Source organism: Triturus cristatus, chromosome 3_1 (genome assembly GCF_964204655.1).
Source record: "Triturus cristatus chromosome 3_1, aTriCri1.1, whole genome shotgun sequence".
NCBI classification, from domain to species: domain Eukaryota; kingdom Metazoa; phylum Chordata; class Amphibia; order Caudata; family Salamandridae; genus Triturus; species Triturus cristatus.
In genome coordinates this window covers 886,141,362-886,164,275 of record NC_140583.1, presented here as the reverse complement: position 1 = coordinate 886,164,275, position 22,914 = coordinate 886,141,362, and positions in this window count along the sequence as shown.

Here is a 22,914-nt window from a genome sequence, read left to right as displayed (position 1 = left end):
TAAAAAATGTCCCCGTACGACTCGTATCGGGTCTTTTTACCGTACGAATCGTACAAGTGCCGTACGAACTGGCAATCAAGATTCGCATGGTAAAAAGTCCATACGAACCGCACTGGGAATATTTCCCCACACGTCCTCGGGTCGGAAAATGTGTCCGACACGTCCTCGTACGATTCACCGTACAAACGTGAAAGGTGAACTCCGACCGGGGAATCACGATCCATCCCGGGCGTCCGAATGTACAACCGTATGGTGAAAAGACCGTCCGCACCGAACTCCCATAACAACCATGGAGACGTCCAAACAGGTGCCCGGTACGTGCCGTACCCCCCCCAGCCCCCGTAGGTACGCGCCGACCCCCCCCAGCCCCCGTAGGTACGCGCCGACCCCCCCCCAGCCCCCGTAGGTACGCGCCGACCCCCCCTGTGTGTACACCCGTGTACGGTGCGTACCCCCCGTGTACGTTCGAGTCGTACCCCCACCCGTGTATGTACGGTGCGTACCCCCCCGTGTACGCTCGAGTCGAACCCCCCCGTGTACGCTCGAGTACGCGCTGGGGGTACGCACCGTACATACACGGGTGGGGGTACGACTCGAGCGTACACGGGGGGGTCCGACTCGAGCGTACACGGGGGGGTTCGACTCGAGCGTACACGGGGGGTCCGACTCGAGCGTACACGGGGGGGTTCGACTCGAGCGTACACGGGGGGGTCCGACTCGAGCGTACACGGGGGGGTCCGACTCGAGCGTACACGGGGGGGTACGCACCGTACATACACGGGTGGGGGTACGACTCGAGCGTACACGGGGGGGTCCGACTCGAGCGTACACGGGGGGGTTCGACTCGAGCGTACACAGGGGGTCCGACTCGAGCGTACACGGGGGGGTTCGACTCGAGCGTACACGGGGGGGTCCGACTCGAGCGTACACGGGGGGGTACGCACCGTACATACACGGGTGGGGGTACGACTCGAGCGTACACGGGGGGGTCCGACTCGAGCGTACACGGGGGTACGCACCGTACACGGGTGTACACACGGGGGGGTCGGCGCGTACCTACGGGGGCTGGGGGGGGGTCGGCGCGTACCTACGGGGGCTGGGGGGGGTCGGCGCGTACCTACGGGGGCTGGGGGGGGGGTCGGCGCATACCTACGGGGGCTGGGGGGGGGTCGGCGCGTACCTACGGGGGCTGGGGGGGGTCGGCGCGTACCTACGGGGGCTGGGGGGGGGGGTCGGCGCGTACCTACGGGGGCTGGGGGGGGGGTCGGCGCGTACCTACAGGGGCTGGGGGGGGTCGGCGCGTACCTACGGGGGCTGGGGGGGGGTCGGCGCGTACCTACGAGGGCTGGGGGGGGGTCGGCGCGTACCTACGGGGGCTGGGGGGGGGGTCGGCGCGTACCTACGGGGGCTGGGGGGGGTCGGTGCGTACCTACGGGGGCTGGGGGGGGGTCGGCGCGTACCTACGGGGGCTGGGGTGGGGTCGGCGCGTACCGGGCCACCTACTCTGGTCGATTCGCGCCGTACTTCGCTTTTGCGGCACTTTTTGGGTGCCGTGAAAATATTGCCGTCCGGACTGCTGTCGGTTCGAATCGTAATTCCTGGTTCGTGAAACGCTGCCTGAAAGCGTCCCGACGTCACGTCGCAGCATTCCCGGATCACATTCGTATGTATATTTTCGTCGGTCGGTGTTTTTTACGATTCGTACGGAAATGGTGTTTCCGTGCGAATCGTAATTCCATGTTTGTAAAGTTTTACAACCGGGTACGAGTCGGACGGGGAATTCGCTCCGACCGACGGTTCGTACGCGGTTTTTAACGGATCGTAATCGGCACCTAAATGTCGATTTGGATTTCCTAGACCTGTTCTTTCAAATGGAAGAGTCAACAGTTTTATGTCAGCTGTGAGACATACTATCACAAGAAAATCACCTAAGAATACCTACAACCTAAAAAGAAAAGAAGAATCAAAAAATATAAATGACTACAACCCAGTCATTTTATCCATGTGGAACGCTAACATGGATATACAGTATGTAGCTGACAATTCCATTGCTGTTGCTCGATATGTAACGTCTTACATTACGAAATCAGAAAAAACAGAATTGAAGGAAATGTGGGAAGAGATTTCTCACGAGAAGACTGTCAGTAAGAAGCTGTACAGTTTCAGTTTGAAGATGTTATCGCATCGAGAAATTGGATCCTACGAATGTTCAGATAGGTTATCTTCTGCAAGTCTCTACTCGAAGTCAAGAAGAATTATTTGGGCAAGTTTAGGCCTTGCAGCAATGAGAAATCGGGTACTGAAATCTGTAGGAGAAATTGAATATTTGGCCGAGAATGACCCAGAAAGTACAGATATTTTGAAAACAAACATGTTGGACACATATTATCCCAAGAGAAGTCAACATCTGGAGAACATGTGTCTCTATGAAGTGCTGCAGAACTACATTTATTCACGGAAAGCTACAGAAGACATCAATAATGGAAAATATAAAGTCGTTGGTGAAGAAGGATGTTTGGTGAAGCAAACAAAAGGAAGTTTGATAAATCACCGGAAGCTGAGTTGCGACACTACTGACAAGAAGGAATTTTACTACTTGGCTCTTTTACAGTTGTTTAAACCATGGCGTACAGAGGATGAACTACTGGGAGAATTCCAGAGCTATGAAGATTCTTTTAATGCTTGCAAAGACAGCATACAATGCAGTACATTCTCAACTTATCTGCAAATGTTAAATGAAGAAATTGATCAGGAAACTACAATTGCAGCAGAAATCGCTAGAGATAGTTCTCAGGACAGCCAAAGTTCAGGAACACTCAGTCAAGATCCCCTAGGACAACCAATCATTGAAAATGAAGCATCAATAGCCATGAATGAAGTGGAAACGGCTATGAATCAAGCTCAAGAAGAATTTATAGACTTAGAAAATTTGGAAAGACAACTGAATCAAGAGCAGCAACAAATTTATGAAGTGATCAAAAACAAAATTGATCACGGATTTCTACATGAAAAAAAAGAGTGCTCATGCACATCATTTCATCCAATCAGGATGTATGTAAGCGGACAAGCTGGAACTGGAAAAAGTTTCCTAATAAAAGTCATCAGAAGCTACCTAAAGCAAAAAACGGATTCTACTTTGTCTTGTGTGGTTACTGCTCCAACTGGGTTAGCAGCATATAACATAAAAGGAATCACTTTACATCGTTTGCTAATGTTACCAGTGGAGCATGAGAACAAAATACAATTCAACAAGCTAACTGGAGAAGCATCCTTGGAAGTTTCAAGAGTATTGAAGAAGATGCAAGTTCTCATTATTGATGAGGTGAGCATGGTATCAAACTTAATGCTTGCCTTTGTGCATTTAAGAATGCAGCAAATTTTGAAGACAGACTATGACATGTTATTTGGTGGAAAACACGTCATAGTTTTTGGAGATCTTTTGCAACTTACTCCAGTTAAAGGACAACCAGTGTTTAATACTGTCACACATGAAGACACGAAGAAGTCATTGGGAAGCATCGGAAATACAAATATTTGGTCCTTCTTTGAGTACAAGGAACTTACTACTAATATGAGGCAAGCAAGCGATGAAGAATATGGAAGTATTCTGAAAGATATCAGGATTGGACTACTCACAGAAGTTGGCAAAAAAACATTACAGAGTCGGCTGCTACATAATTTATTTCCAAAGGAAGAAATAGTTGCAGAGAAGATATACAAGAACATTGCAGAAAACAAAAGTGTCATCTGCTTAATGCCAACTCTACGTGAATGCTCAATATTCAATGAGGAGCTTTTGAAATTGGAAAAGGAAGAGATCAGGAAATTGGAAGCAGTGGACAAAATTGAGGATGGAAGAATTACTGTCACAGTAACAGGCAAACTGAAAAATAAATTGGACTCACTAGAGAAGAACATCTCCAAAACAGCTGGATTAGAAAAAAATCTATATGTTTGCATGAACTGTAGAGTATTTTTAAGGAGAAATTTGGATGTTGAAAAAGGTTTAGTTAATGGAGCGATGGGAAGAGTTGTGGGTTTTATTAATTACCAGAAAAAAGAAGGAGTTGAATGTTTAAAAATAAAATTTGATCAGATAGAAGAAGTTAAAGATATTTGTCGTTGTACAGTACGTTTTATGCTTGTGAAAGACTTATATGTACGTAGGAAGCAGTTTCCGTTTTCTCTAGCATATGCTGTAACTATTCACAAGTCTCAAGGATTGACTGTAGATTGTGCATTTGTGAACATTGGTTCAACTGTGTTCAAAGAAGGTATGGCATATGTAGCTTTGTCACGAGTGAAAACATTATCAGGTTTATTCATGATAGACTTTGATGACTCAAAAGTTAGTGCTGATACAAACTGTGTAAAGGAGTATAATAGATTAAGAAGAAGCTATGCTCCTCATTTAGGTCAGTATCCTGTGTTGGAGAAACGTGTAGTTTCTCGTAAAAGAAAAAATGAGAATATCTGTAATGAAGATGTAGAGAAGAGGAAAAAAAAGAGGAGTGATGTAATTGCAAGCAAAAAGAAAAAGGAAAATGAAGAACAGGTTGTAGGATGTCATTTTGAAAATAGCTCTGGTGTCAACTGCTACGCAAATGTAGTGCTGAATGTTGCATTTTATCTGAAAAGTTTGCAAGAGCAGATAATAGTAAATCAGGGAAAAAGATTCTGTTCAGAGCTGAGTCTCCTTTTTCAAAAGCTGAGTAAAGATAAAACTCAAATAGAAAGTGCTACTGAAATTAGAAAACTTTTAGATGTATGTTCAGGACGAACACAGTTTTCTCAAAATGAACAGCAAGATGCACATGAATTTTTGATGTATTTTCTTCAGGTAGTGGAAGAAGAAGGAGTTCCCATTGACATTTTTTTTGGTCTCTCTTATAAATGGGAACATAGTTGTGATAATTGTTATAATATATGTGGCTCTATTGTTGATAATGAAAGATTTATTTATTTGACATTGCCAGAGAGTAAAACAGTCACTTTTGCAAAATTAGTTAAAGATGCTAATCATAGCATGAAATGTAGTGAGTGTAATTCTGACATGTTTTCAACATTAATTTTAAAGGAATACGGACAGTATGTAATTTTAATGATGCAACGATGTAGAGCTGATGGTTCAAAATTGGATACTTTAATAAAGAAGTTTACAGGACAGCAATTATCAATTTCAGGAAAAACTTTTGTAACTGTTGCAATAATTTTCCATGATGGACCTACTGTTACTTCTGGACATTACACAGTTTATCTTAAATGTGAAAAAGGCTGGACACTGTGTAATGATTCCCAATTGATTTTCAAACAACGTTTGCCTTTTGATTTAGCAAATTCCTATCTAATCTTCCTGAAACCTAAATTTTAGACAGATTTGGCAAGATCTTGACAAAATAATTTTACCATTTTACTGGATTACCATTACAATTTTGTAGAAAAAAGATTTTTTAAATTATCATTTGGCCTAATGGAAAGATAACCAATTGTAATGTGGACTTTTTAAATTTTTAATGAAACTTTGAAAAACCAATAATTTAGAGATTATCGGTAACTTCTGCACATTTTAAATTTTGGAATGTTATTGGACTGCCATTGGAAATTTTTTCAAAAATGATTTAAAAAATTACTATTTGGCCATGCGGAAAAGTAACCAATTCTATTGTGGACTTAATAAATTATTCAAAAAATTTTCGTGAACCAAAATGTTACAGAGAATCGGTGAGATCTGGACAAATTAAACTTTAGAATTTTATTGGATTACCGTTGGAAATTTATTCCCAAAAAAAATTTAAAATTACTATTTGGTCTAAAGGAAATGAAATCAGATGTATTTTGGAGTTATTTGAGATATAATATTGTGATTATACTTCTTAAACAAACATATCAGACGGTATTTTAAAGAAATAAGTATTGGTATTAGATGATATTTTTTTAGAATATTATGCATTTCTATAATGTTAAGTTTAAGTAAAAAGAGATTCTGGGCTTTTTTATTACAATCTTTGTGATTGTTATTTTTTTTTGCCCGCTGTAAAATGATGAATGCAATTGCTTTCACAATTTATAGTGAAATGCAATATATTCTGAAAACAGCAAAAATAAGGCAAAAATATTTTTTGGAAAAAAATGTAAATATGTGTACTGTATTATAAAATGTTTTAAAAATATTAATACTTTTTACTTTTTTTTCAGATTCATATAGAAAATTTTCGAAAACTAGAACCATTTTTAAAGCTATTTTTAAAAAAAACAAATGAATAAATATTTTTTTGAGTGAGTATGGTAAGTCAATAATAATAATTGTAGTCTCTCAAGGACCTTGTAATGTGTTTATTGATTTTTAGTGTTTTTTAAAAAATAAAAAATAAAAGTACGCGCACCGTACGCGTACGGTAAAAAAAAATAAAAAAAAGTTTTTAAAAACATATGTAAAAAAAAGATGAAAGATAAGGTTGGCTCTTAAAAGAACCGTTGTGTTCATGCAGGGACAGAGGAAAGGAAGCATGGGAAAATTATTCAAAGCGACAAATGTGCTAATCTATTTTGTTGTTCACTAGGGAAACACTGGTCTCCCTATAGCAAATTAGATCTTGACAAAATGTGCATCGAATATCAACCTTCCGAAATCGAGGGTTGATTTCCAGAGGGCCAGCAAAAGGAGATTCTCCCCCCACAGATGAAGGGCTCACCTGACCTGCAGAAGAAGGAGTCAGCCCTGCAGATGATGGTTCAGGCTGAGCTGCTGTGGATGTACTGGCTTGTCTTTCTGAAGAGTTACCTCCAAAAAGATGACCATGTGTCCTTCTGTGTACATCCTGGAGGTGTCTCTTCATGGTGTGATTCCCAAAGGAATACTTCCTGTTAGGATTACCTCTAGAAAGTACACGCTTACACAGCTTACAAGTCACTAAGGGTGCATTTACCTTTTGCTGGCCTTCAGGAAAAGTAAAATAATCCCATACATAAGAGGGCTTTTGTTTCCTCGATCTCTGCCTCAAGACAGTGCTGCTAGTGCTAGCCTCACTCTCAGAAGAGCTCTGCTGTTCTGCCATCGTATCCCAAAGACAAACCAGCTCCTTCTCACAAGGGATCACAAGCAGAAATGAGGGGAATGGGTGTGGTGTAGGAGAGTTCTAGAACTGAAAGTAGTTTCAACCAATCAAAAGTTGTGTTTCATGATCACATGACCTACCGTACGCTTACGGTGCGCTTACGGTACGCTTACGTCAAAAGTGCGCATGCGCGTAAAAAAGACACGCGCTTGCGCGCATGCGCATAACAGTCACTCCCGGCACTTCCGCGTAACGTGCGCGTGTAGCGTACACGCGTACGCGTCCCACGCGGAGTACGAGCGGCTACGCAAATTGCATAACTATACGCAAGCAGCGTAGGAAAATTACGGACGTTGCATAAACCGTACGCTTACCGTGAGCTTACGGTACGCGTACTAAAAAAATTTAAAAAAAAATAGAAAAAAAGTACTGCAAATAAATTTTACATGTTTATTTTAAAAAATATATAAAAAAAACATATTAAAGAATTTTAAAAATTTAATCATAGTCTTTATAAAAGGTAAGAAAATTAAAATAAAAATATGTTAGAAAAAATAGAAGAAAAAAAAAAAATTAGCATTTAAAAAACCTTGCAAATTCACTGAAAAAACCATGGGTTTCACACACGTTATAGTTAGGAATTAGCATTTAAAAAACCTTAGAAATTCAGTGAAAAAACCATAGGTTTCACACACGTTATAGTTAGGAATTAGCATTTAAAAAACCTTAGAAATTCAGTGAAAAAACCATAGGTTTCACACATGTTATAGTTAGGAATTAGCATTTAAAAAACCTTAGAAATTCAGTGAAAAAACCATAGGTTTCACACATGTTATAGTTAGCTGGACATTTTACTCGTAAAAAACCAATGAAATTCCCCCGTTATAGTTAGTTCAGCTAACTATAACTCGCGCGCCCGCAATGCACTGCTGATGACGTCACATATTACATCACTCATGACATGGTCAGTGACATCACTCATGACATCACTGATGACATCTCAAATGACATCACTGATGACCTCACTGATGACATCATCCTTGTGATAGAGTGGTAGACCTCCTCTTCCCCTAATAAAACCTTTGATACACACATTCAAAAATAGAGACTAAAATTTACAAAACAATGGACATACCAATAACAGTTACAACAACCTCTTCAGTAATTCTAAGATCCACATACACATCCACTCATTCACCAACAGTCCAATACAGTCACTCATACATGTACTCACTTATCATATGTACTCATACACCTATACATCCTGTTACACAATGCCACTCATCCATAGAGCTACTCACACACATAGTCACTCATGCTAATAAAGAATCAAACATACATTTACTTGCATATACAGTTATACACACACCACCACACTTACTTCTACGGAAACTTACACATACTTAGTCTTTTAAACAATTACTTATAGAAATACATACTTATTCATACAGGAACTCTTTCAATCTCTCACTCTCACATATACTCACATATATAAACCAATAGTCACATATACTAGTTTTAAACATATGTAGTTACTCATAAAGACACTATTGAGACAGTCATTCACTCACTAACACACCCATACACACACTCATCCACCCATGCAGTCCTGCCCACATGCTCTGTTCAACACATACAAACAGTGAGTCACTCATTCATGCACCTATGCACTACGTCATACCCCCCACCGAACCATGCAGACACTCATACTGATACTAAAAAAACCAACTAATAACCTATATAGACACCCATGTAGCTACTCTCCAACCCATGCAGCCACTTATACACAAAGTGAGAGACTGATACAGATATTTATATATTTAAACATTACTCACTAAGCCATGTATTCACTATGATACACTTAATCAGTCAGTTACACAATCAATTTTTCAAAAAGAAATCATCCATTTAGACAGTAATATACCCATTTATTCTTCCATCGACCTTGAGATATACATATATAAAACATATTTAATTTTCAGAAAAACACACATTCACTGGATGATGTCATCAGTGAGGTCATCAGTGATGTCATTTGAGATGTCATCAGTGATGTCATGAGTGATGTCACTGACCATGTCATGAGTGATGTAATATGTGACGTCATCAGCAGTGCATTGCGGGCGCGCGAGTTATAGTTAGCTGAACTAACTATAACGGGGGAATTTCATTGGTTTTTTACGAGTAAAATGTCCAGCTAACTATAACATGTGTGAAACCTATGGTTTTTTCACTGAATTTCTAAGGTTTTTTAAATGCTAATTCCTAACTATAACATGTGTGAAACCTATGGTTTTTTCACTGAATAGATATATATATGCAACTCCTTGAACTCCTCGAACCTCCGCTACAAACACGCAGCAGCAGCGGCGAACAGAGTAAACGGACCCCAATTGCTGGCAGGAAGATTTTATTTCTGCTCCTCTGCTGAGTGACGCGTTTCGAGCACAGCCGTGCCCTTGATCAGAATCTTGTATTCCCCGTCAATTCCAGGAATAAGAAGACAGCACACCAGGAAACCGCACAAAAAACTTTATTGTGCACTAGCTTTAGAAGGACGACGCGTTTCGGCGTTTGCCTTTGTCAAGTAACTTCCGATATGCCAATCAACCATAGAAATACACACGCAAGGTTCAGAAACATAGAAAAAATACTTCCAGATTGCGCTAAATCGTGAATGCTATGTAAAATAATTGTAATACATTCATTCTAAAATATATCAAACGAAAGGTGAATGCAGTTGCATGAAAATAAAATTGAAATTACAATTTACTAAGAAAAACACGCTGTGTATATAATCAATCGTGTTAACTGATCACGCTATAGTGTGGAACAATAAAGTTGGATTTGATACTCAAGCAAGTCATGACTAATTGTATACATAGTAATTCATGAATTCCTCTGCGCAATAGCGTCATTAGAAATACGAGCAATTAATTGAATACAGGCTGAAATAGCCATACGAATACTGTAACAATGCTCAAAATTATACTGGAAGACATGAAACCAAATGGATCGAATACTGTCGCGTTCATGGTTATACTTAATCAAACGATACATTGAATGCAATTGCATGATCCACGAATTCATAATGTGGGGGGCATATTATTTGAATGGGTATTCGATCCTCATGTTAAATGCACATAATTTTGCAAAATTTTTGTCATGACTTGATAAAGTTGGACTCGATATCTACACATTGGTAATGGCTGCCCATTGTTTCAAACATTGTAAAAACTTTACTCTGCACAATTGTGCCGATTTGACAAGTGAATTGTCAATTCAAGGTAGGCTAAAATAGCTATTTTTGCGGGCAGAGGGTACCGACATTAGATACTGATATAATCAATAATGTTCTAAATAGATCAAGCTTCTCTATATAAATTTAAGTTGGTGACTGGCAGATTACGGAAGTATCCATTGCTAAAAGCTGGACAGGAAGGAGTGGTGGGTGGGTAATGTGTGATGAAAATACGTGAAAGAGGAAGGGTAAAGAGGAGTAACTGAGATGAAAAGTAGGAAGCCCAGAGGAATTCCAACAGGAGCATCCATGATTGTGGTAAACATCTGTGTGTGGTCCCAATTGGGAAATGTGATATCATCCTCAGTACACCTGTATCCCTATCTTATTTAAAAGTGAGTATAAAAATAATTATCGAAAATAATTGAAAATAACATAAAATCCCAACTGCCGATTGGGAATATTCATATTGCTGTAGAGACCATATGGTAATCATACTGTTACTATTGACTACAAGCCTATATGAGTTGCAAGTTCTTCCCCACTGTTGAGTCCTTTCGGTATTTTGCAATCCAGATCTATAATAAATCTGGACTCCAGTACTCTTAGATTTTTTACTCGATCCCCTCCTCGAATGTGTTTGGGAATTCTCTCTGCTCCAAAGAATCGTAGACTACTGTTGTCACTGTTGTGGAATTCAGAATAGTGACGTGCTACTGGGTAGTTATGGTCACGGTTGGTAATGGCACGTAAGTGCTGCAAAATCCTTAGTTTTAGTGGTAATTTGGTACTGCCTACATACTGGAGGCCACAAGGGCACTCAAGTATGTAGACAGTAAAGTCACTGTTGCAGTTGATCTGATGTTTTATTGGACGTTTCTGTTTAGTGCCTATGCTGTATTCTTTGCAGTTTACGCCATTACGATCCGCCTTGTACATCCCACAGGTAGTGAAACCATTGGGCATTGTTAGCCACTGTGGTCGTGTAACCTCTTCACGGTAACTATGGACTAATTTGTCCTTGAGTGATCTAGCCTTTCTGTAGGTTATTTGTGGTCTGATTCCTATGGAATCCCCAATAATGGGGTCTGCTATGAGTAAATTCCAGTGTTTACTCATAATTCTGTTCAGTGTCCATGCTCCCCTGCTGAATTGTGTTATCATTCTTGGCATGCTCGACTGACTAATGTCATTATTTGTTCTCTTTGTGGTGCTTCTGGAGGGCTTAAAGAGTATGTCAAGTTGTTTCAAATCTTTAACTTTATTTTGGGCTCTCTCTAGGGTTTCTTCTTTGTATCCTCTTATTCTAAAACGTGTTAGCATATCCTGTTGCTCATTCATAAAGTCACTGTTTGTGCTACAAGCACGGCGTGCTCTTAGTAGCTCCCCATAGGGTATGCTTTGTTTCAGGGGGATTGGATGATGACTCGCAGCGTGCAACAATGTGTTGCCGGCGGTCTGTATTCGATCCATTTGGTTTCATGTCTTCCAGTATAATTTTGAGCATTGTTACAGTATTCGTATGGCTATTTCAGCCTATATTCAATTAATTGCTCGTATTTCTAATGACGCTATTGCGCAGAGGAATTCATGAATTACTATGTATACAATTAGTCATGACTTGCTTGAGTATCAAATCTAACTTTATTGTTCCACACTATAGCGTGATCAGTTAACACGATTGATTATATACACAGCGTGTTTTTCTTAGTAAATTGTAATTTCAATTTTATTTTCATGCAACTGCATTCACCTTTCGTTTGATATATTTTAGAATGAATGTATTACAATTATTTTACATAGCATTCACGATTTAGCGCAATCTGGAAGTATTTTTTCTATGTTTATGAACCTTGCGTGTGTATTTCTATGGTTGATTGGCATATCGGAAGTTACTTGACAAAGGCAAACGCCGAAACGCGTCGTCCCTCTAAAGCTAGTGCACAATAAAGTTTTTTGTGCGGTTTCCTGGTGTGCTGTCTTCTTATTCCTGGAATTGACGGGGAATACATGATTCTGATCGGATTATAGTGGCTGCTGCTGCCACTAACAGCACCAACGTCGCAGGCCTGGGGGCTGCTCCTGCAGCAAGCTGACGGACCGATATATATATATATATATATATATATATATATATATATATATATATATATATATACACACACATATACTTACTTACATGGTTCAACATTTTTGTAAATAATGATTCCCACCTCCCCTTACCTCTAACATTGCCTGAGCCCTCAAGTCATACTCACTTCCCTTAAAGCTTTATATACCCCTGAACACTGAAGTCACCCTTACCTCCCGTTACCTCTACTCAACCCAAACCATAAAATCAGTATTTTTAAACAATATGCAAAGTATGTTATTAAAAAAATGAATGCTGACCTGAGTGGTAAAGTACTGCATGGTAAACATACAAATACTTACCTGTGTGGTACTTACCTGTGTGATAAAGACTGTGATATAGGCTCTGCGTGGTGAAGTTTAATTCCCCTCTGGCAAGACACATCCTCGCCTCTTCCTTAAACACTCTACTGACTTCACACTACCACCCCTAAATGTTTTGGGGGCACTGTCTCTTGTTTTATGCCCTTCAATATGTTTGGTGGGCACATTCGCCTCTTTGACAGTTTGCCCCTTTCTTCCCACCCACAATCTATATGTTAGGTCTCACCTGAGACAGCACATGTGCTGTCACTTGCAAGATATTTTATTTATATGCAGGGGGCTTAGATGTCGCCCAATGCTTTACGTTGGTTGGCTTCATCGTCACTCTCATTTCCTTGCTTACCTTTGGTCAGCAAATTCTGCACTCACTTTCTCTTTATGTGTTTGTCTTATCCTGGAGCACAGACCAAGTACTGATTCCCGGCCCTTGTGCCCATCCATTGCTTGCCGTTTTTAGAGGTATTTGCTTTCCTTTTACTAGCATCCCTTTCTCTTTCCCACCTCGTGCATTATTGCTTGCCCTCCCCATTATTCTCTTGCACCATTGCTTGTCTTGTCTGGCCAGCACCTTCCTTGTAGTTGCCTGACCTGTCCACCCCAACCCTCCCCTTCACTGCTTGCACTGTCAAGTGCCACCAGAAAAAAAGTACCCAAAAGTTGCATTAAAGGGTTTTAACCCCTTCCCTGCGGGGGTAATTCCCCCGCGGTGCGGGGGGGGTCCCGGCGCCGCTGTGCTCATGACTCACAGTGGACCCGTGCTCATGACGAGCTGAGCTTGTCACGACCCCGCCCACTGATGAATTCTCCCGCACAGGCGGGGAATTAAACGCGCGTGGGCGGGCCGCGGCAGTTATGACGAGCTCAGCTCATCATGAGCACAGCTCCACTGTGGCTCATGACTAGCTGAGCTCGTCATGAGCACGCAATGGGTTAAGGTGCTACAAAGATGCAGCCAATGCTGCGCTCCTTGTTCTGCATGGCCTTTTTGGCACTATCTTCATGCAGAGCCAACACAGCGAACTCCAGCTCAGCCGTAAGATAATGACACTTTTTTTGTGAAGGCAGAGAATAATACCATATTAAGAAAATGGATCACTGCACCTTGAGGTCAGTGCTGGCCGTATCATTACATTTGTTTTCTAACTTTCAGCCATGCTGCACAGCAGCCATACTGCTGTGAAACGTTACTGAAAGAAATGGACAAAGCCAATAGCTCCCCCACAGGAAAGCCTTATTGGCATTGCCAATGCTTGTTGCTTTCTGTGATGCAGTTCTACCAGATGCAGTAAAGCTGCATCACAAAAGCAAGCTAACCACTAAACGTATGTTATGGGTGTTAAAATAATAGCATACCCCTTGCAAGGCCTAAAGGGAAATAACGCACACAAACAGTAATGTCTGCTAAAATTGGGCTTTCTCGCATATTTATATTTGTGCTGCTCTAAATAGGTGCGGTATGTAAAATAAATAGCAGTATGCCCACAATACATTAGACTCAACTTTCTGTCCTACATTGTAGTCATTTTGTAGGTTTGCTTTAGTGGGTTCTAAATAGATATAAAAAATTAGTAACTGAGTAAACATGTGTGCGCAGAATAAAATTAATATGTCGTGGTTTGACTGCTGGATTAAAAGACAACATGTCTCAGGTGTGCTGCTGTGACGTTTTGAAGGACACAAGGTAAGCAAATGTTTATATTTCTAAGCGTCAAAAATGTTTCCACAGTTGTAACCTTCTCAATTCACTCTCTCATGTACCCCTGCAAGAGCGCATCTCATTTCAGTTTTTTTTTTAAAAAGCTCACTTTGCAGTCAGAGAAATGAAAGATTAACACAGATGTCCATGCTAGAAAAACTGGCTGGGAGCAGTTTATCATTGGGAGATTTCTATTACTTAATCCACTTTTTTTTCTACAAACAGCAAATTCTTCAAGAAAATGTGCATTTCAGTGGCATCCTTATGGCTGTTTCTTCGGATTTAGGACATGATTTCGATCTTGGTGGATCAGGTGCCACATTGGCTTTTTTGGCGGTATTCCCGACTGTGGGCTTGGTAGTTCCCCCGCCCTATTTAGATGTTGACAATTCCATAGATGAAAGACCGCCGTGGTCCCGCTGTCACCACCAGGAAATCTCAACTGCGTTGATGGCAGGATAGGCAAAAACTGCCAGGTTCTCTGCCGGGCCAATCACGATGTGCCTTCCCACTGACGCATCTGTGGCAGGGAAACCTCCAAACCTGAGTTGGTGGAATGAAAGGCTTATACAAAACAAACACACCTTTACTAACCTTCCCACTTTGTGCACTGCCATGGACCCGATCCTGCACATACTGCCTCGGCTGCTGCTGGCTGATTATGATGCAAATCAACACCGCCGTCGCCGGAACCAAAGGTAACCTCCCCGCATTACCTGTAACAGTTTTTCACTTGGCTGTCCACATATGCTCAGGACTCGTACATTTTTAGATTACTCACACAAACAATAACATACCAATGTGCAATACATATGTCTCTAATGTTGACACCTAAAAAAAATTCAACACACCTGTATAACTACATTGTGTTCATAAATTAGGTGCCAGCTGCCTTCCAAAAAAGGACACTTGCACACAAAGGGATGTCAAATCAAAAATCAGAATTTATCATACAGGTGCGTGGAAAATACATATCAAGATTGTCACAATAAAAACATATGCATCACTGGGATAAGTGCAATGTAACCTCATGTAGAAATTGCACTAGTTAAGCTGTAACCGTCACCTCATAGATTACCTGAAAAATCAATGGCAGTCCCAAATTCAAAGCACTCTACATGTTTTTCCATGTAATATTTCTCCTTGTTTAGTGCAAGTCCTGTATTGTATACAATTTCAATTTGCACATAATATTATATGGTGAAATGAATGTATGTTCTCACTTATCAATAATCAAGGTGAAACAAACACACCTGTATACAAAATATCCTTAAATAATGTCCCAACATCAATTTGTTGGTGCAAGTGTCCACTACTATGTTGAATGGCTGCACCTAATTTCAAATCACCATCACATTCCATGTGAACTAGTGTATGCATTTAATACAGTAGACATTTTAAAAGTATGTAGAGGTTTCTGTCATCATGCTAAAGAAAATAGGTACTACACATTTTACAGTGAAAATTTGCTATAAATCAAGCTATTGCAAAGGAAAATTAATTCCAGGACAAACTTGGTGAAAACATTAATTGGGATTTATTCACAATGAGAAAACTCGCAACTATTAGGAAACAAGGCAAATGCCAGTCCATAAGTGTCCACACAGTCTTGTTCAAATGTTTGCTGTGGCACTCAGCTTGCCTCAAATTGCACTGCCAGGGGATCCTCGCCAGGAAGGGGCATCTTGTAGGCAAAGAAGGCATCTCAGAGATGTTTCTTGTGGGGGTGAGGGGTTGGGTTAAGGTTTGGGAGGAGTGTCCTTGGGTTTTGGTGGGGGGGTTCTGGGAGGGGTGGTCTTGGGTTTGTGGGGTATAGTTTTGAGACGGGTGGCTTGGGGTTGAGAGGGGGGGTGCTTTTGGGAGGGGTGGTCTTGGGTTTAAAAGCGGGGGTCCTTTTGAGAGGGGTGATAATGCTTTTTTGATGGAGCCTTTGCCTTTTTAAAGGGTACCTTAGGGGTAGTAGGCGTGGATATGGTCTTTTCACGAGTGGGTTGGGATGAGGAAGGGATGGGTTAGGGGTAGGAGGGCTAGGTGTGCGTTTAGGGGTGTGGGCGTTGGTGTGGCAGGGCTCAGATCAAGGGCAAACATAAGACTTTCACGGGGAAATTGGGCCAGATGGTCAGGAGGAAGTTGGGGTTGGGAGGTAGAGGGGTGAAAGTGTCTGTTGATGGTGCAAGTGTCTGTGGGTATGGTATATGTCTTGAAAGTTTGGGTGTGTCTTGTTTTGTTGGTGTGTGTTGTATGGGTGAGTGTGGGTGATTCTGTTTTTTGTGTGTGTGTGCTGTGGAGGCGCTGGGTGTGCTTGTGGTGAATGTGTCTGTGCTGGTGGGTGTGGTGTCTGGGGCATTGATTGTGGTGGCAGATGTGTCTGTGGTGGTGGGTGTGGGTTCTATAGCTGTGACTGTGGTGGTGGATGTGTCTATGGTGGTTGCAGTGTCTGGGGGTATGTTGGGGTGATGGATATTTATTATCAAATAAACAGTAGTCCCTATGGGGATAGTGTAACCCTCAACTTCCACAGCAATATTGTAATTAAGAACTCCCCTGTGAGTTAGTTATGATTATGCAATAGGTGCATTTATTTTAATAATGTCGTTCCTAAAACAATACACAAGAGTATGACACAGCATTCTTATTACTTAAAAAGACCAAAGGTGCTTCTAAGAGGTGATAGCGCAGTGGAAGTGACATAAAGTGAATAAATGCGCTTGCGCCATATACAGAAATATATACATACAACTAACTGATTGGGACAAGAACGGTACTCATGATGTGAGTGTTGAAAACCCCAATCAAATTTTAAAATCAGTCCACATATGTTAATGTCGACGTTTCAACCCCTTCGCACAATTATTTAGAACAAGGGAATCGTCAGGACAAAAAGAGAACAGGAGACACCCAAAAAATAAAAAATCATGTGTCAGTTTGTGATTCTATACATTGTCGCATAATAGGAAACATGGTTATGGTGAAAGAACTTAACCATGGTTATGGTGAAAGAACTTAACCGTACATACCAGACGTTTGGGGCAAAGAGACCCACAACCGAACATGTATCAATCAACATTCCATTAGAATGCCTAAAAAAACTGCTTGAAACAAGCTGCAATGAAATAAGCTGAGTTTAAAAAATCAGGCATCATCCTCAAGCTACATATAGAGGGGTGCAAGGATCCTAATGCCTACCAGGTGACTGCGCCACCAATTTCTTGTACAAAAGACTGACACAGATAATATTCTGCTGCTCATATCCAGATTAAAAAAAGCTGTAAAATATTGGATGTGTGTTAGGGTTGTGCCTACAAAATGTGATAAAATTGTAGGAGTGTGGCGATCCACCTACCAATTAAATGTTATGGTGTTGAAGGTGCGGGTCAATGGGTATCAAAAAACCCAAACATTACAGGGAATATTCTGCATCTACAAGCAGAAAAGAAATATGAGGGAATGGATTTGACCAAAGGATCTTGCCCATTACACATCTACTTACACAATAAACGGACATTATCTATGCCTGCGCCCTCCATTATTGAAACATGGGAAGAAACTTCTCAAAGAAAATGAAGAAGTGGCAATATAGAAGGTTCACTTTCATCTTCAACAACCACTTCTATCTAAAAACCAAAAACCTGAACATGACAGGGGAACCTCATAGTGGATTGTATACTCAGTAATCGTGTCAGTATGAGCATTGGTACGCAAACAATGGAGCTTGTTTAGATCTTACCATCTCCATGGAACAATTGTATAAAAAATATTCCTTTTAGTAGGTTCTGAAAGTAGCAGCAACAAATTGTAGCCGGGACTGTAAGTATGTAAGGGGCAGCTGGATGTGAGAACCTTGTATGAACAGGTAAGAGGGCCCTTTGTGCTGTATAATAATCACAAATATAGAAACAAAAGTCTATTAACACTCAAACACTGTAGCAAGAACCAAAAAAGTTCTCTGTATGGCTGAGCTATGCTGTAAGATATGTTTAGATATGTTTTCTAAATATGGACAAAAGTTCCCTGTATGGCTGAGCTATGCTCTAAGATATGTTTAGATATGTTTCCTAAATATGGACAAAAGTTCTCTGTATGGCTGAACTATGCTGTAAGATATGTTTCCTAAATATGGAAAAAGGTCAAACAAATACACCGCCTAAAGTAGGTAATCTTGAGAATTTTTGCAAGGCCTCTTTTTGATTTCTGATCCAATGAACTCTAATGAACATAACTAATTTAAGAAGATATACTCTGGGGGAAAGGAAAATACTGTATTTGGTTCCTTCTAGTGGTGTTGCTTCTTTAATGAATGGATCCCACCCCCATTTAACCCCTCATGGGAATGCAGATTTCGCACCTGGACTTGGTAGAAAGACATTTGGTAAATAGGGGTAGGAGGCTATACATTTTGAAGGGGTCTCTTTCAGGAGAGACAAATACAATCCTTTGAGCAAATGAAAGAGAACTATGTAACAGGGGAGGGCAATCTGACTATGGGCACTAAAGCAGCAAGTTAAAGGAGGAGCAACTAAAAAAATGACTGCTTTTGAAAAAATTCTTCTGAGAACTAAGGGATGTGCACAGTATGTCAAAAGGTTATGATATCCTGAACACAAGGATGAATGAGGAGAAATATCGTTCGAGAGACCCTGGGAGTAGGAACTGGGAATGTAATCGTATTACAACCAATGTCAGGGGATATTTGAAAGAACCAAAAACTGTGCTTCCCTTGTAGGAGGGGGAAGGAATTGCTGTACAAACAACTCTATAAATGGCACAAAACCCCATAAAGGCTGCATGTAACGGATAAGTCCTGGAGTAAGAACTGCTGGAGGCTTTGTGGATAAGAGGTCATATAATCCATACCTTGTGGTCTCTGTCTATGGATTGCACCATTTTGAGCATAAGGGATACAAGTTATAAAAGAGGATGAAGGCTCAGTATTGGCAGTGTGCTCTTGTAGTGGAGGCAGCGTTTTAGAAACATACATTGCTATGTTAGCATAAGCGCCTTAGATGTTAGAAACGCCATCTTGCCACTTTTGCTGCTTTTGCACACGACACTGCAGATACGTGTTATTATTTGAAAACTGCTTGCTTGCCTTTTCTTCACATGAGAACTGTCTGTTGTTCACATTCCAAGATGTGCACTGCGACCTTGGTCTGAACATTGTGTGCAGAAACAGTCTGAGCCACCAAACAATGTATGTTTTTGAGTTTAGGTTGATCGGCCCACGCTCTAGCCATAACACGCACACAGCTGCAAATATCTGAAAGTCGAGAGCCTTTAATATTGCAGTTTGCATGCATTAGACACACATTCTGGAGAAGAACTTTTCCAGGCGCAGGGCAAAGCTGATCCTGTGATGTGATTCACCTAAGCTGATCTTTACGGTATGGGGTTCCCCATTCAAACCTAGAGACCTTCTATTAGTATAATATTACTAGCTCACTAGTCAAGGGAGGCTGGTTGTGTTCCACTATCATTTGTAATATGATTTCTCCCTTCATTTTCTATGGTATTGTAACAATGCTGATGGTTTTAATTTTAATCATTTGTCTGCTTATGTTAGCCAAAGTACTGCATCTTAGGACACGTAGTTTATAAAATAAACATTTTAAACTTTACCTTGTCTCTGATTACTCTTGTTGTGGACTGATATGAGAATAATAATGAACAGCTATTTCTGATTCCCACCATTCCTGAGAGTACTCTAAGTCACTTGTTCTGGGTTGTCTATACATTGGGAGCTCCGAGAGGATAAGGAGGACGAATGGGACACTGATGCTAGTCGGATTGGGGTTCTGGGTACTGAGGTGAGTTTTTGGTACACCGCAACTCACTGAGGTCCTGGTGTCCTGCGCATAGTTCTGTACATGAGCAGAATCCCTGCAACACTCTAAAATAATATTATTGTCAGCAGTATAACGCAAAATGGTGAACTCACCCTGCAAAATGTGACACGTGTCCTCTTATTATTGGGACGCCCCTCAGAAGCAAAATACCCACTATGCAACAGGAAGGGGATGATTCTAGCAACAAAACAAGCAATCATCACAAAGTGGGGGGTGTGGATTCTGCCTTCTGAGGCGTGCTGTGACAACTGTTGCATTTGGGGTTGTGAGAAAGTAAGGAGTCTCAGAAGGAAGGCGGGTACAGAGCTGTAGTTACAAGTAAGGGGACCCCACCAGGAAGTAGAATGTAACAAGCTGAGCTCTCAGCTGTAGACATACACTCCAACTCACAGAGCTAGAACACTCACTCTATTGGCAGCACACATTCTACATAGCTCAGAGAGGATACCTGGTGTATCCAAGTGTGATGTTGTAACGGTCGTATGCTCGCATCTGTCTAGCTCCTGGTTGTGTCCCACATAGAATGCATGTTTAGAATGGTTCTAGGCATTCTGTGCGAGACGGTTGGTGAGCGATGGATGAGAGGAGGTGTTGTCTGGTTTGAGGCTTCACTGTAGTCAATAAGTTACTTTAAGTTGTGCTCACCGCTCCATAATTCATTCTTTGAACCCAACATAAATATTGGCAAAGAGTTGGGCAACGTGACAGTGAGAACGTGAAGCCCCAGTGGTGTGCAGTTTTGTGGTGACTGTCAGCAGTCACCTGACATCATCAGGAATTCAGCAGTGGGTGAATTGTCGAATGGGGCTGATGAGGATTGAACTGCTTCACAATTTTGTGAGTTAATCGCCGTGTGGGGCTGGAGGGAGGGAGCCAGACAATTTGTGATGCTTGAAGATATCCTTGTGCTACTAGGGGTGCGACACAGGTGCGCAGAGTCATTGTTGTGCTCCAGAGTGTGCAACAGAGGGCACACGGCAGGCATCGTTGTGATCAGCACCCGTTAGAAACAAGGTTTGACTGACGCACCCTGCACCAGCAAAGAAAGCCCAATTGACTGCTAAAAATGATGCAAGGGGATGCTCAGTGGCCATTTTGATGGTTGAGCAGCATATCATTTGTAAGCAATGGAAACATGATGTTTATTTGACTCTGTGGGCAGTGTGCACACAAAGCTTCAGTCACCACGAGTGTTATGAGTGTAGCGTTTGCGGGCGCTAGGCCCACATGCTCAGATAAGGATCACACAGACTCAATTAGTTAGGTTGGATAACTGGCCCAGAGCACGTGCGCTCGGCCCCTTTTATTGCCAGGGTCACCTGACACGTGACGCCTGTGGTGGGTGGGTGTTCAGTGTGTGTTACAACATGGTGAACACTAGAATGCTGATCGGACGATCACTACATCCCTCCCAAACTTTAATGAAGGTTAAAACGAAGAAGTCCGAACCTGTGGGAGAGAACACAATTTACAAAACATAGGTCAGTGATAATGACTTCCACGTAGTCTCTTCGCTGCTGGTCAACTGCCGGCGAGGGTATCCTTGCAGCCGGCACCACTTGTTCTCCTTGGCACGATGTCCGGGTGCTCTGTTGATGTGCTCTTTTGGACTTGCATCATGGAAGTGTGCTTTACAGTCTCTTTCTCTGCAGTCAGTGAAAAGTGTAGATGGAATGATGGTGGATCATTGGTGTGTTCATTTCCACTGTATAGTCCTGGTTGAGGTGTTTTCTCCAACTGGTGGTTGACTCCAACAGGATTCGCAGTTGCAGGATATATCCCTCTCACGGATAGCCCTCTCTCGTGGGTGTCCCCTCTCACTGGACGACCCGGAGGCCCTTTGCTGCCAGGCTTCCACTGGACCGATGGACTGCCGCCTTGTCGATCCAACCGCATTGGAGGAATTGCTACGGGTCCTTTCTCCGTGTCCGAAGCTCCACCTGAAAAGGGTGTTGTTGGCACTTGTTCCTTCGCATGCTGCCTTTGTTCTCCCGGAATCTCCAGAGCAAGCTTCAACAGTCCATCTCTTGTTTCGGGACCTGCTGCCACCGGTGTCCCTGAGGCCTCTGCCGCTTGGATATCCATGGTCCACTGTCCGTTCCATCCCAGAGGTGGTTGTTACCAACGGACCGGCCTGCTCGCCTCTGTCGTCCCCAGGTGACCTTCGGGTTTGCACGTAGACTCCCAGTGGTGCTGATGTTTCCCAGGTACTGTGTTCAGATGTTCATGCACCTTTTCACTGTCCTCTTCCGGTGTTCCCCTTCTGGTGTGTGTTGTGTTGATCTGTCACATACACCTCTTTGCTCTTCTCCTCTCCTTTACTACTTCCTTCGTCATGGCGTCTTGCCACTCAGGATCTGTCTTTCTTTTCCTTCCTTTGCGACACGGTCCGGTCTTCTCGCCTTCTTGCTCATCCTCACCTGGCTTCTCCGTGTAGCGTGCACTCTACACGTTTCCCTCTGGTCTTGTCCCAGCACTAGGACACTGTCTTCCTTTTACTCTGTGACTGGACTGGTCGTCGTGACCTTCTTTCTCACGATTACTTCTGATTTCAAAGTGATGTTGTTGGACCTCTAGTCCGTCTCTTTCTGGTCCTCTTCGCGGACCTCTCCTGGGGTCCTCTTC